Below are 15,720 nucleotides of genomic sequence, written 5' to 3'. Positions count from 1 at the left end.
CTCCCGACCCTGTTTCCAAATTTTGGTGCTTGAACTGTATTTCTCATGGACTAGAGACTTAATTGTAAGGGGAAACATCCTTTATGCCGACTTTTTTATAACGAAGTCCTGGTTAACGAAAGCGGAACAACGCTTTCTTTAACCACGACTTCGTTATTTTGTGCCTTAACCACGCATGTCCTGAACAACGAACATGCATGGTTAAGGTACACACAAGGGAGTCGGCTGAGGAGGACGACCCAGATGACGAGGTGACGACTCAGGTAAGTGGGGTTTTTAGGTTTTGGGGAGGGGGTGGGGGGTCGGGGTTTTAGGTTTTTGGGTGGGGTTGGGGGGTGGGGCATTTTTGGTTTTGGGGAGGGGGTGGGAGGTCGGGGTTTTAGGTTTTGGGGTGGGGTTGGGGGGGTGGGGCGTTTTTGGTTTTGGGGAGGGGGTGGGGGGTCGGGGGTTTTAGGTTTTGGGGTGGGGTTGGGGGGTTGGGGGGGTGGGGCGTTTTAGGTTTTGGGGAGGGGATGGGGGTGGGGGGTCGGGGTTTTAGGTTTTGGGGTGGGGTTGGGGGGGTGGGGTGAGGCATGCAGGATCAATGGGTGCCTGTTACTAATGACTTTACCAGGAATGCCTTTACAACGAAATATCGTTGTTAGGGCATTCGTGGTAAAGGCATTAGTAGTAACAACGAGGTCGGTGTTCCGACCTCGTTGTTTAGGCACCCGTTGTTTTGTCAGTCGGCATTCCGTCGTACAACCAATTGTAAGTGAACATTGTAACTTTAGTCTATCTACCGAGTGTAACCTTGTTTTCTAGCATACCTTGGGAGATTCAGTAACTCCAACCTTGTGTCGAGAACAACTTTGTTTCTAAAACAACCTCATTCTAAGTGTAACTATGTACTGAATGCAGTCCTGAGAGTGTCAGTAACTTCAAACTTGTGCCAAGTATAATCTAGTTCCGAGTGTAACCTTGTTCTGAGTATAACCAATTTACTGAGTGTAACATATTCCTGAGTGTAACCTGGCTTCTGGTATACCTTGAGAGTTTGTGTTAACTCCAACCTATGTACCAAGAGCAACCTTGTTTCTAGTATTCCTTGGGAGTGTCCTCAATTCCCTTCCATGTACTCAGTATTACAGTGGGAGTGCCAGAAACTCAAATCTACATTATGAAATTACCCTAGAATATCGAAGGCTCCAATCAGTATTTCGAGTTATACCTTGAGAGTCCCAGAAGATTCTCATTCAAATATCTTGTTATTCTGCTCTTATGCTGTGATTATGAAGAAACCTGTAAGTATTGGTTACTGAAGCAGTTCATTGTAAATTGAGTAACAGCTTGCTAATGTACTGATGGCACTTGCCTCTTCTTTTAGTTCCCAGCATATTGCTGCTTGACAAAACCAGAGATGCTGTCAAACGTCCAACACTGCATTTTTAATAGGTCCCAGGAGTAATCCTGTTAAGCAGAGCAGAACCTGTACAACTTGTTTTTTTAATTATTTTGTCCCTTACCTCTTCCCCCTTTGGAAGCTGGCTGGATATAGGTGTACCGTCCCAGGATCCTATATCTTCCCAAGAGGGAGTGGAGGTCCAGTATTGGCTTTGGTGTCGTCGCCACGGTTGGGACCAGGTGAGTGCATGACACCAGGGGCCATAATTTGAGTCTGCTATGTCTGTGTTGGTCTTTCTTTATATCCTGATTTCACTGATAGGTTTTAAATTGTTGATATTTTGAACATTAAAAAAGTAGGAAGTCTTGCACAATAGAAGTACTCCTTAATGGTTGCAAATTTACAACTTTTTAGAATTCCTCAGCATTGGCAGTAGTAGGATTGGAAAGTTGCACTGGTCTCAGGTTTCCATGCTGACTACTGGCAATCAAACACACAGAAGATGATAGGACAAACGCTTGTAAATAGTCTATCCCATGTTACTCCTTTCTGGTGGCATTCCAAGCCAATGTTTTTCGCTCACCGTGCCATTTAGAGGCAGGTGGCTTGATTTAGGATTTGTTAGACAGAGTAAAGGCAGGCAGGGTAGTGGAGGACTTTATGTCTGCCACCATGTGTTTACTCCACCCATCCAAGTTAGAGATGTCCACCAGGCCCACAGAAATCTCTATACAGTGACAGGAACAACTGTCATGGCGGTTTCTGTCAAACATGAGGCTTGCTGTCGCACTTTTCCAAAGATATTTATTTTTTAAAAGCAAACATCCAAAGCAGGAGTTTGCTCTGAAAAAATAAAATAAACTAATGGCCCATACACCATGGGAATTTTCTCCCATGGTGTAGGTGCTCATTTTGCTTTTTTTAATGTACTATACCACCACAATGAAGTTGACAGTAACACACAGTAAAAACTAGTCGTCCATGATTCCCCCCTAAATGGGACAGATTGATGGCTGTCTAACGGCCCATGCTCCATTGGGCTACTGCAGGAAGTTTGATCCCGACTGAGTAAAGTTTACTTCCTCGGCGTAAAACTCACAGTCTACCCCACTCAAAACTGGGTGGGCAGACCTTGAGTTTGGTAAACAGGGTACTCTTTTTCTATTTCAATGGAGTACTGTCCACCAAACTTCAAATTAGTCACAGAGGTCCACCTAATGCAAATCAGTATTGACGCTGCTCCTCATGGGAACAGTCCAGTCAGAACGTTGTCACCTCAGCCATTCACCCTGTGGCCCACTACTTTTTAATTGGGATATTTGATATTCACACCCCAAATCTCACTTACTAAACTACACCCCTGTGTATAACTGACTTCAACATAGCACAAGTAGTTGGTAAAAATTCTATCCTATTCTCCCTGAAACCAATTACACAATCCCATAGTCCATGTTGTCAAAGCACCTCCAAACTAGCCCAGAGAACTGCCGGCTGTCCAATTTGGTACCAATCGAATGATGAACTACACACTAAGCCATTCATACCACCACTCTTAAAAATGATGTGGGTGGCTTCTAGGCACCCAGCAGCACCATGAGACTGTCCGAACTTTGGAACATGTGCTGAAGAAATGATAATAAATTAACATCCGTTGATACTACATGACATGGCTTAGCATGGTATGTCTATGGTTCACATGGCATAACATACTATAACATAACATTCTGTGCAATATAAAGGACATGCTCATGGAGTGATGTACCTTAGGGTGTGGCTAATAACACACTTCAAAAATGTCAGGCCATTTCTCCTTGGACTTTTGAACTCAGACACAGTTGGACTATCCTTGAAATAAGTTTTGCCTCTGCTTTCCCAGGAACAACGTTCTAATTATAGGTTACTGATAACCAGGTAATGCATCATAGACTCAGAATTTCAGGAGGCAGTGGTGCAAACCAGTCAAGGATTGCTGTTGGAAATAGCTCTTTCTTCAGGGTAACCCCAAAACTTTTTTCCTTCCTCTCCCTTTTTGCTGAAATCACTGCTATCCATTGCTAAAGTACTTGTGGTCTCTCCTCTAAACCTGGTAATATTGGCTTATCTGTAATTGGCATATTTAATGTACTTATAAATCCCTAGTAGAGTGCACTACGTGTGGAATTAAATGCTTCTAGAGGGCCTGCAGCACTGATTGTCCCACCCACTTAAGTAGCACTTTTATACCCGTCCCTGGCCTGCCACTGCAGAGCCTTTAGGTGCAGTTTTAAAACTGCCTTGTCGATCAGAAAAAGTAAACCTTTTGTCAGATATGTTATAATGCACACTATGGGCCTCATTTACAAGCTTCTGACACATTGGCTCCCATGCATCAGATTTCTTGTTCTGCTCTGCACCTCCTAACAACGCCATGGATGTGCTGTATTTACAATACAGAGCTCCATGGTGAACGTTTTCACAGACGCATCAGAAATTCTGATGCATCTGTGGTGCTAAAGCCACGCATTGCTGGACTAGCGTAAAAAAAATGATGCTACTCCAGCAAAGCCAGGAAGGCTCCCATGTAAAAAAAACTTGTGTCAGTTTAGTGCCTGCTCTGAGCAAGTGTTAAAATTCTGATGCAGTGAAGTTGAGAAGGACGCAGTGAAATGTTGTAAATTTCACTGCACCAGTTCTGCATGTTGTTTTACATAGGAACTCCTACCATACATACATCATACCTGGCGCAGGTATAATGTGGCACAAGGGTTTACAAAATGGTGCAATGGTCCCATTGCACCAGTTTCTAAAGGTGGTGCTAAGGGTTTGTAAATAAAGCCCTATGACTTTGCAATCTTTAACATTTAATTCAAAAAAATGAAAATTAATCACAATAATCATCCAATAATAGACAAAAGTCAGTGTGCCACAATGGTGTGAGATATGCCAAAGCTCGTATCAACGTTCATGAATTACTGTTCCACAAAGGTGGGCCAGATCCAAAGTGCACAACTTTAAAGGCCTGTAGGCTTGTAAAATAACCAGTACTTTAGTCCAGTACTTTCTTAATAAACAAATTGCTCTTCAAGACTATTGCGTTTCACTGTTTCAAACCGTTCATTTAAAAAAAGTAATGCTGTACAAAGGTTCCTTCACATTTGTAGAATCTGGATAGCAAATTGTATAATTGAAGCAATCTTGATGTACAAAAAATTAATGTTAGAACCCAATGCATTTCGGGAAAGGACCCTTCATCAGGGGTAACTATAAATGAATTAGGAAACATCAGGTGTCAATTTGGGCAGTTTATTGGGGGTCAGGAAAGATAAAGAAATAACAGTGCAAGGGAATTGCACGCAATAAAGATGGAACTGCAAGAGTTTTGAAAAATATAGCGTGTGCTTTACGTACATTAAAAGAAAACATAAATTTGCCAGATGATGATCCAACCTAGCCACCAGATAAAAACAACCCTGTGGTGAAGAGATAAGTGCAGTATGCCTACTCCACACTTCCCAATCTGGCTTCCACAACAATCACAGCACCAAAACTGCCCTCATCACTGCCACCAATTACATCTGAACCCTTCAGAATTGAGGAGAAACAGCAGCTTTGATCCTCCTCAACTTCTCAGCAGCCTTTGACACCATATCCCACCACATGCTGATCAAAAGACTCCACCACATCACCATCCAAATGGATGTACTCAGATGGATCACCTCCTGTCTCACCAGAAGAACCCAGATGATCCACCTCCTACCTTTCACCTCCGAAACCAAGGAGATCACCTGCGATATCCCCCAGGGCTCATCTCTCAGCCCCACGCTCTCTAAAGCAGATATGACCTGCAAGCCAACATCGTCAGATCCCATGTTCTCAACATAATTTCCTATGCAGACAACACCCAACTCATCCTCTTACTGACAATCCCTCCACCCCAGAATAAATTTCCACAAATGAATGACAAGCGTTGCTACAGCTGAACATGGATAAGACAGAAGTAGTGATCTTTGGCAACAACAGCAACACATGGAATGACTCCTGGTGGCCATCAGGCCTAGGACCCACACCCACGCTCTCCGACCAGACCAGAAACCTCAGATTCATCATTGAAACAAGCTCAACATGAAATCACATATCAAGGCTGTCCCCTCTGCCTGCTTCCTCACTATGTGCATGCTACATAAGATCTTCAAGTGGCTACTCTTACACACAAGAATCGCCATGACACAGGCCCTCATCACCAGCTGACTGGACTACGGCAACACCCTCTACATAGGAATCGCAGCACACCTCCTACAGAGACATCAGACCATAGAGAATGCTGTAGCCAGAGTAATCAACATGCTCATTGGTTTCTTTAAAATATGGCGCAACATGCCCAAGTGTTAGTGTGCCATAGATATGCAAAAAAGACTGAGGAAGTAGGGAGCATAAATGGAGAAACAAAAAGAGGTTAACAGTTTAGTCCATGCCTGTTGAAAAATGCATGGTATGAGTGCTACCATTGTGAAACCACATTAACTTGCAATTCCATCAATAAATGCCATGAACAAAAAATTATAAAATGAATTATATTATACTGTTCACAGGCTCTTCATTGACAAAGTACCAACTGTGTATATACACCTTGAAACAAAAACCCAAAATAAGTGACAAATTTCAATTCCAAAAAAGATAAGTTATACAACTAAAATAGGACAAAATAAACAATGTACATTCTTAAGGTATGGATTTGTAACCCTATAAAAAAAGTCATAAAATAATGAACAGATCTCGTATTTAAAACATGTACTTCGTACATCTAGGATGTCTGCCTATCTATCCCACGTTATTTGTTAACTCTTCCCAAAATTATAGATGATATATGCTAAAATAGTTGAAGTGGCAACCTTAGCTGGGCGAATCCCCAATGCAACAGAGTGACAATATTTGTTTAGATATGAGGAGAAATGTAAATAAATGAATACAAAAATTACTAACTCAAAAGTGCTAATAAAAAAATAAATCAACAATGGTAGGTGTGTGAAAAACATGACAGTGAATGGGGTCCAAGTCACAGTTCTCAGGGACATCAGGGTTAGCCACACCATGGTAGTGGAAAGGCTGGTTTCCCAGAGCAGTACACCAGCCAGGTGTGTCAGGTAATGTAGACCCACAGACAAGACTCTATGGTTTTGCTAACCCTGGCGTGAGGTGGGGAAGTGACCCTGAGAAGGGTCACACTTAGTCCCCATATGCCCATAGAGTTCATTCTGTGGAATGAGTTGCCCTCAGGGTGAGCTGGGAGTGTGGCCACCTCAGGTGTCTTAACAGTTCAGTTTTCTGGGGTTACTACTCCCAAGTGAAGGGTACAGGACCATAGATTTTTTTTTTTTTTCAAATATATTTTTACTAACTGTTCACTGTTTTACATATGTAGATCTGTTTGTGGCAACATCTTATTCTTATGATGTATATCAACCATGCAGTTCATACTTCTGTTGCGCTTTACAGAAATTGTGGTACACAGTCTCTTGTTCTTTTGATTATCATATAGCATTCATTCATTAATCACTCACTATTACCAGCACATTAACTGTTCAGTTTTTTGGGGGTCATTCCTTTCCATGTCTCCTGTTACCATTTTGTATTTTGTGACCTTATAACAGATTTAACTCAACTTCGAACTATGTATAAACTTATTGGCTTGTGTGGGTGGGCCTGTGGAGCTATTGAAGGGAGGTTCTGCCAGGGCGTGTCTAATTGTGCGGGGATGGCCAGCCATCTACTCCCCCCCTTCCAGCATCTATTTGGTTATTGTGTCCAGTTCTGTTTTACCCTATGTCATTGCATGTAGCCTGGTGGGGAGCCTGACATTTCCCTAGTTCTGATTACGGGGACCTTCCCCATCGGTCACGCCTATTGAGCATATTAGTCAACTCACCCTATCCCCGCGGGGGCTATCGGTCTCTTCATTAGGTCATCCCAATTTGTCACTAGGTTCTCCCATTCTGGAGCAATGGGGGTCTGGCGAATTCCCTTGGCCTCCTCGGCTTAAAGGACCTGCAGTTCAGCCCTGGACCATCTCATGACATCGCCTTTCCATTCAGTCAGTGAAGGGTGGCCGGGGGACTTCCAGCCCTTCATAATCAGTCTTTTATAAAGGGCCAAAGTAAGGTCCAGGAAATGACCTCTGACTTTCCCCCACAGGGCGCTGGCCCTGAGGCCCAGCAAGCACATAGTAGGGGTTGGCTGTAGCTCCGCCTGAAACAGCCCTGACAGGACCACCATCATTGCACTCCAACCAGTATGAAGCATCGTACATCCCCATATCATGTGGTCAAAGTCAGCCTCCCCGTCCCCACATCTGGGGCACGTCCTAGGGGTCCCCCCATAAATGCGGTGTAGCCGGTGAGGGGTGAGGTATGTTCTGTGTAAGTAGTTGTATTGGATGTATCTTAGTCTCGTGTTGCGTGAGATCGTTCGGGGATAAGCTAGTGCTCTGGTCCACTCTGTCTCAGACAGGTCCCGCCCAACTGTCCCCGCCCATTTTTCTCTTAGGTAATGCAGAGGGTCTATCGCAGCCTCTATTTGGGCCCGGTATATTTTAGCAACCAAATGAGGTTCCTCTCCTGTTGTCAACAGAAGGTGCAACACCCCGTGGACAGCGGGTTCCGCATTAATCGTGTCCCAGTGGTCCTTCAGAGTATGCACCAACTTCCTAAAGAGCAAAAATTGTCCCCGAGGTACCCCCCCCTCGGATATGTCAGTGAAGCTCCTCATCACTCCTTCCTTGAATAGCCCCCCAACTGTCATCACTCCTGCTCTCGTCCATGGTCCCAGTCCTAGCCCCCCCAGTTCCCTTACTCCCTGGTCCAGGGCGAGGACCGCTAGCGGCAAAGCCGGGGAGTATGGTGGACCCACTCCGACCCTTTTTGTGCACCGTTTCCAACATTTCATTGCAACACTACACATTATGTTGTCCCCTAGGGGGCAATCTTCCTGCCTGCCATGCGTGCCACGATCCGAGCTGTGTCTAATTCACTGTGTGCGGTACACAAGTCCAGATGTCCCCTACCCGCTAGCCAGCCAGCCACCCATTGTAACTGGGATGCCAGATAATATGCCTCGAAGTCAGGGGCACCCAGTCCTCCCATATTGGTCGGTCTGCATTTGGTCGACAGTGCGTTCGTCTACGACCATCATCCCATACCAACTCCCTGAGCAGAGTATTCAACTCGCGAAACCATGCAGAGGGGACCCGTAGTGGTAAGTTAGCGAAGTAGTAGAGGAGGCGGGGGAGCATAATCATTTTAGAGAGCGCCACTTTGGCCATTATCGTTAGCTTCAGTGAACGGCAGAACCCAACCGAGGACCGCAGGGATCTGAGTGTCCTACCAAGATTACCATCCCGGAGGTCGCTCAGTTCGTGAAATATCTGTATGCCCAGGTATTTAAAAGTCCGCGGGCCCAGTTTACATCCGCTGGGCATGTGTCAGGGCGTACGCTGCCTGGCAGTACGGGGAACACAAATGTTTTCCTTCGATTAAGGCGAAGTCCAAACAACACCCCGAAGTCCTCCAGGATCCCCAACGCCAACGAGAGTCCACTTGTCCCGTCCCTCAGGTAAATAAGTATGTCATCAGCATACAGGGAGACAATATGTTCAGCCGGACCCCAATCAATACCCTTACCCACGCCTTCCAGTCGCAGCTGCGATGCTAGGGGCTCAATTGCCAGGGCAAATAGTAGTGGGGATAAGGGGCACCCCTGCCTGGTTCCCCGGTGTACTGGGTATGCCCTGGATATTGTTTTTCCCGTCTTCACTCTTGCCAGCGGGATGAATACAACAGGTCCACCCTTTTTACCCAACCCTCTCCGAGTCTCATTTTTAACATCACGGCCCTTAGATAGTCCCATCTGATTGAGTCGAAGGCCTTCTCGAAATCCACTGCTAGCAAGACCCCCGCCGGTGGTTTCAATTCTTTGGGCATGTGCAAAACGGTAAAGACCCGCCTTAGATTTAGGGAGGTGCTGCGGCCAGGAACAAAGCCGTTCTGGTCTGCATGTGCGAGCTTGGTCATAAGGGGGAGCAGCCGGCCAGCCATAATCTTGCTAAGGATCTTAAAATCGCTCTTTAGCATTGATAAAGGACGAAAGTCCGTCACCGATGCCTCCCTGACATTTGTCTTGGGGAGTGGCACCACCAAGGCCTCCCGCAGCGTGTGCGGCAGCTCCCCACAGTGCAATGCCTCTGCGTACAACTCCATCAGCTGGGGAACCAGCAGGGACTTATATTTCTAGTAAAAATCCATGGGGAGGCCGTCAGTACCAGGGGTCCTCCCAGGGGCTAACTGCGCAATGGTCTTGTTTATCTCCTCCACTGTAACTGGTCCCCCCAGGCTATCTCTCTCCTCTGTGTTCAGTGTTGGCAGTGGGATTTGCTGATGGTACTTGTCAAAAGTCTCCGTCCCCAGGTCGCTAGTTTTCCCCTATAATTGCGTGCAATATTCCCTGAATGCGTCGTTTATGGGACCTGGTCTGAGTTTACGGAGTCCACCCCCATCCAGTACGCACTTGATGGGCTCACTATGCCCGCCTGGGCGCACCAGCCACGCCAGCAGTCTCCCCGATCTGCCCTCCTCCGATTGTAGGGATGCTAAGTATTTTTGCATGCTGTGGCACCTAAGCTGTTCTTCAATCCGGGAATGTTCTCTACGAGCACGGTTGTATTTCTCATTCTCCTGAGCTGCAGGTCCCTGTCTCAACTCTCCCTCATGCATATCCTTCTCTAGGTCAATCAGTTCCTTTTCAAGTGTGCCCTTCACCCCTACCGACTGTCCCAAGCAGTAGCCCCTCGTCACCACCTTGAGTGCTTCCCATTCCGTAGCCCTGCAAGGGTTGGACCCACTGTTCGTATCAATATATTCTGTTAGGTGGCAGCGCAGAGCCTCCCTGTACGCCTGGTCTTCAAGTGCTGCTGGGGTCAGTCTCCATGACAGTATGGGGGGTCTATCCTCCGATACCCTCATCGTCACTAGCAAGGGATTATGGTCGGACAGAGTGCGGGCAAGATATTCAGAGTGCGACATGTTATTTATCAGGCCCGCTGTGCAGACCACTCTATCAATTCTGGTATGCACCCGGTGGAGACTCGAGTAATACGAGTAGTCTCTAGCAGTTGGGTGATGCTCTCGCCAGACGTCTGCCAACCCCCACGCGTCCAACCATTCGCACATCCTTTTGGCTGTTTTGATTGTCGCTGCCCCCTGTAGAGGCGGGATAGACCTGTCCATGTTTATGTCTAGCACTGCGTTGAAGTCCCCCACAATTAATAGCTCTCCGGTGCTTTGACGTGTGAGGTGGCTCGACAGGCCTATCATGAAGGGTACCTGGTCCTGGTTAGGGGCATAAATGCAATTTAAGACTATCGGTGTGCCGTGCAGCCTCCCCTCTAATATCACAAACCTGCCCTCCCGGTCTATGTTGGAAGTGTCTATTGTGAAAGGGACCCCCGCTCTGATCCACACCAGTACACCTCTTGCATAAGCTGAATATTCTGAGGTGAATACCTGCCCCCTCCATCTGCATCTCAGTCTCTCTCCCTCCCCGGGTGCTAAGTGAGTCTCCTGTAGTAATGCCACCTGTACACCCCTTCTCTTTAAATAGGAGAGTATTTTATGTCTTTTAGCTGGTGTGCGCATCCCTCTAACATTCCATGTTAAGAGATTGTAGTCTGCCATCTCACTATATCAGTTTGGTAAAAATTTCCCCGGCTCTCCCGAGCCTCAGATTTGTCCTTTCGCATGTTCATGTACTTGCTGTAGTCGGTTTCCATCACCCACTTTGCCATTTTAACTTGTAACTGTGTATCCCAACTCCCAATCCCCAGGGCGCCTCCCAAACTGTAGGTTGCCCAGTAAACTGTGCAACAGTGCAACTTGTTCAAACACATATCAGCAGTACTCGCCAGTCTGTTCAGATAGGCGAAGTTCTGGTCCGGGGGGGTGGCCAGGTCCGGAGGGGCCGTTTGTTCCCATGTCTTGCCTTATCTCCAGGGCCCGCGGTAAGTCCGAGTCAGCCAAGTTCGTCAGCCATTTGTGGGGTCACCTTCGGGGCGCGGGCCGAGCGCTCCAGTTCTTTAGCAGAGGATACCAATGTGTCATCCGATTCCTCCCCAGAGCCCTCCTGGGGAGACGTTTCTCCGCCCACGGGAGCCGCTGCTTCCAGGGCTGCTTTTCTGCCTTTCTCCTTCTGTGTTTGCGTAGGCGCTAGCCGCAGGCGGTCTTTGGGCTTCCGTCCCCTCGGGGCCCGGCGAGCTCTGCTCTCAGGCGGGCCCTCTCATGTTGACCTTCCCGCCTGGGAGCCATGTGACTCCAGCCACTCCCACGCCTCCTCGGGGGACTGGAGGAACGTAGTCTTCCCTTCCAGCAGCACTCTTAATCTGGCTGGGTAGAGTAGCGAGTATTGGATCCCTTCTTCTCTTAAGGCTCACTTGACTGTCAGAAACGAGGCTCGCTTGTTTTGAACCTCCAGTGTGAAGTCCGGGAATAGTGTCACCTCCCCGTTTGCAACTTTAAATGGGCCTGATTCTCTGGCCTTCTGCAGGAGGATGTCTCTGTCTCTATAATGTAATAGTTTAGCGATCACAGCACAGGGGGGCCTACCAGGAGCAAGTGGCCTCAACGGCACTCGATGCGCCCGCTCAAGCGTGTAGAAGGGAGTCAGGCGCCCGGGCGCCACTGTCGTGTTGAACCATTTCTCCAGGAATTCCACCATGCTCGCCCCCTCTGCCCCCTCCGGGAGGCCCACCACACGTACATTATTCCTTCTGTTCCTCCCCTCCGCGTCCTCAGCTCTCTTTTCGAGGCGCGTCATTCTGTCAACAAGGGAAGTCACCTCAGCCTCCAGGTCTTTCTGTTTCGGCGCAATGTCTGCCAATGCGGATTCTGTTTCTTTGACTCTGTCTGCCAGTTTGTGGTGATCCGCTCTCAGCAGACTCACCTCAACCGTGACCTGGCTGATCTCCCGCTGTAACGTTGTCTTTGTGTCTTCAATCGCCCCGAGTATTTTATCTAGGGTGTCCTGCACTTTGATCTGTGAGTGGTCCTGCGGGCTTGCTTCATTGCGCTCAGGCGGAACCACGGGGTCCATGGTTCTGATCTTGTGTCGACTCTTGGGGGGCATCGAACGGGTAGGGGGTCACACCCCAAGGGCCCAGACAGCAGCCCCAGCGTTATCGTAAGCTCCTCTCCGTGTCCTCACGCCCTATGCTCCGTAGGCCGCTCCTCAACCCCTAGGCAGTCCCGAACAGGTTCCTGATACCTCGCCGGACCCTTCTGTTTTTGGGCTGCAGTGCTGGGGGCTCCACGTTGTTGATTTGTGGCTAACTGCTAGTCTCTTCAGCAATTCCATGCACTACGTGTCCTGGGTTATACTCCTCCGTCTGGGCCCTTTAGTGCGTCGTAGGCCCAGCCCGGTCACCCTTCACCTTGGCACCGATACCGCCTCCTTTTTGTTCCACTTGTGGTGCCAGAATCACGTCCTGGAGCACTCAGCCACCCCTCGGATCATATTCTCTTCAGGTACTCCGCCCACCATACTGCTCACTCAGGGGTTGTTGGCACTCTAGGGTACCCGGGGGGGACCGTGATTTCCATCTGCCGGGCAAACTGCCCATCACTCCCCTCGCGGGGCATGTCCCCTCACTCACCCGCTCCGCAGGGTGTTCCTTTCTCTCGCTGGCTTAGTCTTGCCAGGGGGTCAGCCTCACACTGTCTCCAGGCCGGCTCCCGGAGACCCAGTTCAGTGCGCTCACAGGCTGTCCCAGGCCGGGTCTCACCTCTATCGGCCACACCGGCCCACCACGATCTCCTCGGGGCCCACAGGGGCCCACCGGGGTCCACAATCTATTGGCCTCGCCGCCGCACTGGTCGCCGTCGGGGCCCAGTCCTCTTCAGTCCGTCAAATGGCCTCGCTGCGTGTCCAGGGGCCGTGCCGCCACCACAGTAATATGGTGCTCCGCCATGATCGCGGGCCGGCCCCAACGTTTTCAGGGGCCGTGCACGAGTCCAGGAGCAGCGCTGCTCCGCCACCCGATGGGGTGCACCTTCATCCGGGCCCTCAGGCCCCCGCCGGCACCTCTGCTGCAGCGGGGAGACTCGGCTCGACGCAAGGCCGCTGCTTCAGGTGCGAGTGCGGGCCGCCGGCCTTCTCTCACGCGATCGGGCTCGGTCCGCCCGCAAGCACCCTCCGGGGCCGCCACAGGGGCCCGGTAACGCCCGGTACCGGCCCACCGTTCTGCACCTCTGCGCTGACCCCGATCTGCCCGGAGAGGGCGCGTTTCTGAGGAAATCAGGCGTGCGCCATCTCTGAATCCTTGGCCACGCCCCCGGGTACAGGACCACAGATGAGGGTGCAGGTTGAGGGTAAGCTCACCCTTGTCACCTGTTCAATCTTAGGGTACAGATCTTAGGGAGGGTGACTAGTCTCAGGATGTGCCATCCCTGAACCAGTGGGAGGGAGAATGGAGAAATGGGGCAAGCCTCCTCGACCTACTGCCCCTCACTCTGAAAAAACACCGATGTCAGAGACCCCTGGATGGCCTGGAGCCTTGCTCTTGACATTGATATCTGTCAGTGGTCTTTATTGGTTGTTGTCCTTGTAGACAGAGTTTTCCTTGGACTGGAGATGGAAGTGTGAGCAAAGGGGTGGAACGGGCCATAACACTTTGTTGGCGGGCCTCTTGATTGAAGTTTCAGGGTCATAATGGACTTCCAACCACTCTGCACCTGGACTCTGCCATCTGTGAGTCTGTTCCGCCAAGTGGTGCCACAGCAGTCCTGGACCCTTAGAGGTGTGCCTAAGGTTCTTGCTCCTGCTGAACAGATCCATACTCTGCTGGGGAAGCAGAATCAACACACAGCTGCTGGTTTGTGGAGAAAATCGACACATCACACCTGTGTGTGGGTCAGAACTGGCACAACCAGAATCGCATCAGCACTGTAAATTGCATTTCAAAATGAGCATCGTCTTCAGACCTGACACTGCACTGTTTTTCGCTGTGCACGGTGCTTGCATTCCCGATGACAGCAGCCTCCACAATGACAAGAAATCTCTGCACCGCATCCCCTGCGTTCATCAGAACCAATGCATTGCCTCGACTGCTTAACACATCCTTAATGTCGACGCATTGGGTACTTGCACTGCAGACTCACCAATTCTCGGAACCGAGACATCACCGTTGTTGCAAAGATAGAAGGGACACATCCCCTCTGCAGTGTGGTTCTGAGCCTATGCTTCCCTCCACGAAACAGATTTAAGGTGCTTTGGTTCAGCAGGCCCATATGTGTTCCTGTCTACTCCATCGTGGTCGGCCTGAACTTTAGACTTTGGTCCAGTCAGGTTGGTCCAGTTATTTCTGGTTGGCGCTCTTTGCTTCTAAGTACTGTTTTACAGTTAATTCTTTAATTCTTTAAAAATGAATAACTCAAGTCCCTTTTATTGGATTTTTGTTGTCTTGGTCTTGTTTTAGTTATTAAATTAACCTTTTCTAACTTGGTGTGGGTTCCATTTTATGCAGTGTTTTCACTGTTTTACTGTTTGAAGTGTTGCACAAATATATTACACATTGCCTTCAAGGTAAGCCTGACTGCTCTGTGCCAAGCTACCAGATTGTGAGCACAGGCTAATTTGGGGATTTGCTTGTGCTCTACCCTGGCAAGAATTGTAGTTGCTCCATTACCAGGGCTCATAACTCAGGCAACCAACAACTCAATTTCTCACACTTTCCTTCGTTGGGTTATCTAGCATTAGAAACTCCGATAAACAGAAAACATGAAGAGCAATAAATATAAAGTCTGTCTAATTATTACTATGACTTTTAGATAGTAATTAGTAATTAAGAACTTAAAATGTAATTAACAAGACAGGTAAGCAGTTGAGTAAAATTTTATATCTCTACCATCAAATGCGCTTTACCCACATTGAGAAGAATTTGAACTTCACCATCTCAATCACGAGTTGGCGAATAGCTGGTGAGAGGATCTCAGGGACATGAATTCAGTCACACAGTGCTTGAGGCTACAACGCAATAAGAATTAAGAACAGCAAGAGATTCACGTCCTCATACTTCATCAAACACCGGTGCGCTGAGCTCCATCTAAAGTTGAAAGAGGAACTGATATTCAAAAGACTAGTTTATATCAAAGACTAGAATCTGTTAATGGCTGATTTCAGAAGCACTTGGAAGGCTCAAGCAGATCCAATTACATATTTCAAGTTGCCCAGTCCATTTCCATGGTAACTAAGCATCCTACAATCCACAAGAACCTTACAACCCAAAGCAATGTAAAATGACCCTTACTACTTTCAGTAGA

Source organism: Pleurodeles waltl, chromosome 10 (genome assembly GCF_031143425.1).
Source record: "Pleurodeles waltl isolate 20211129_DDA chromosome 10, aPleWal1.hap1.20221129, whole genome shotgun sequence".
Taxonomy (NCBI): Eukaryota; Metazoa; Chordata; class Amphibia; order Caudata; family Salamandridae; genus Pleurodeles; species Pleurodeles waltl.
This window is presented reverse-complemented; position numbering follows the sequence as displayed.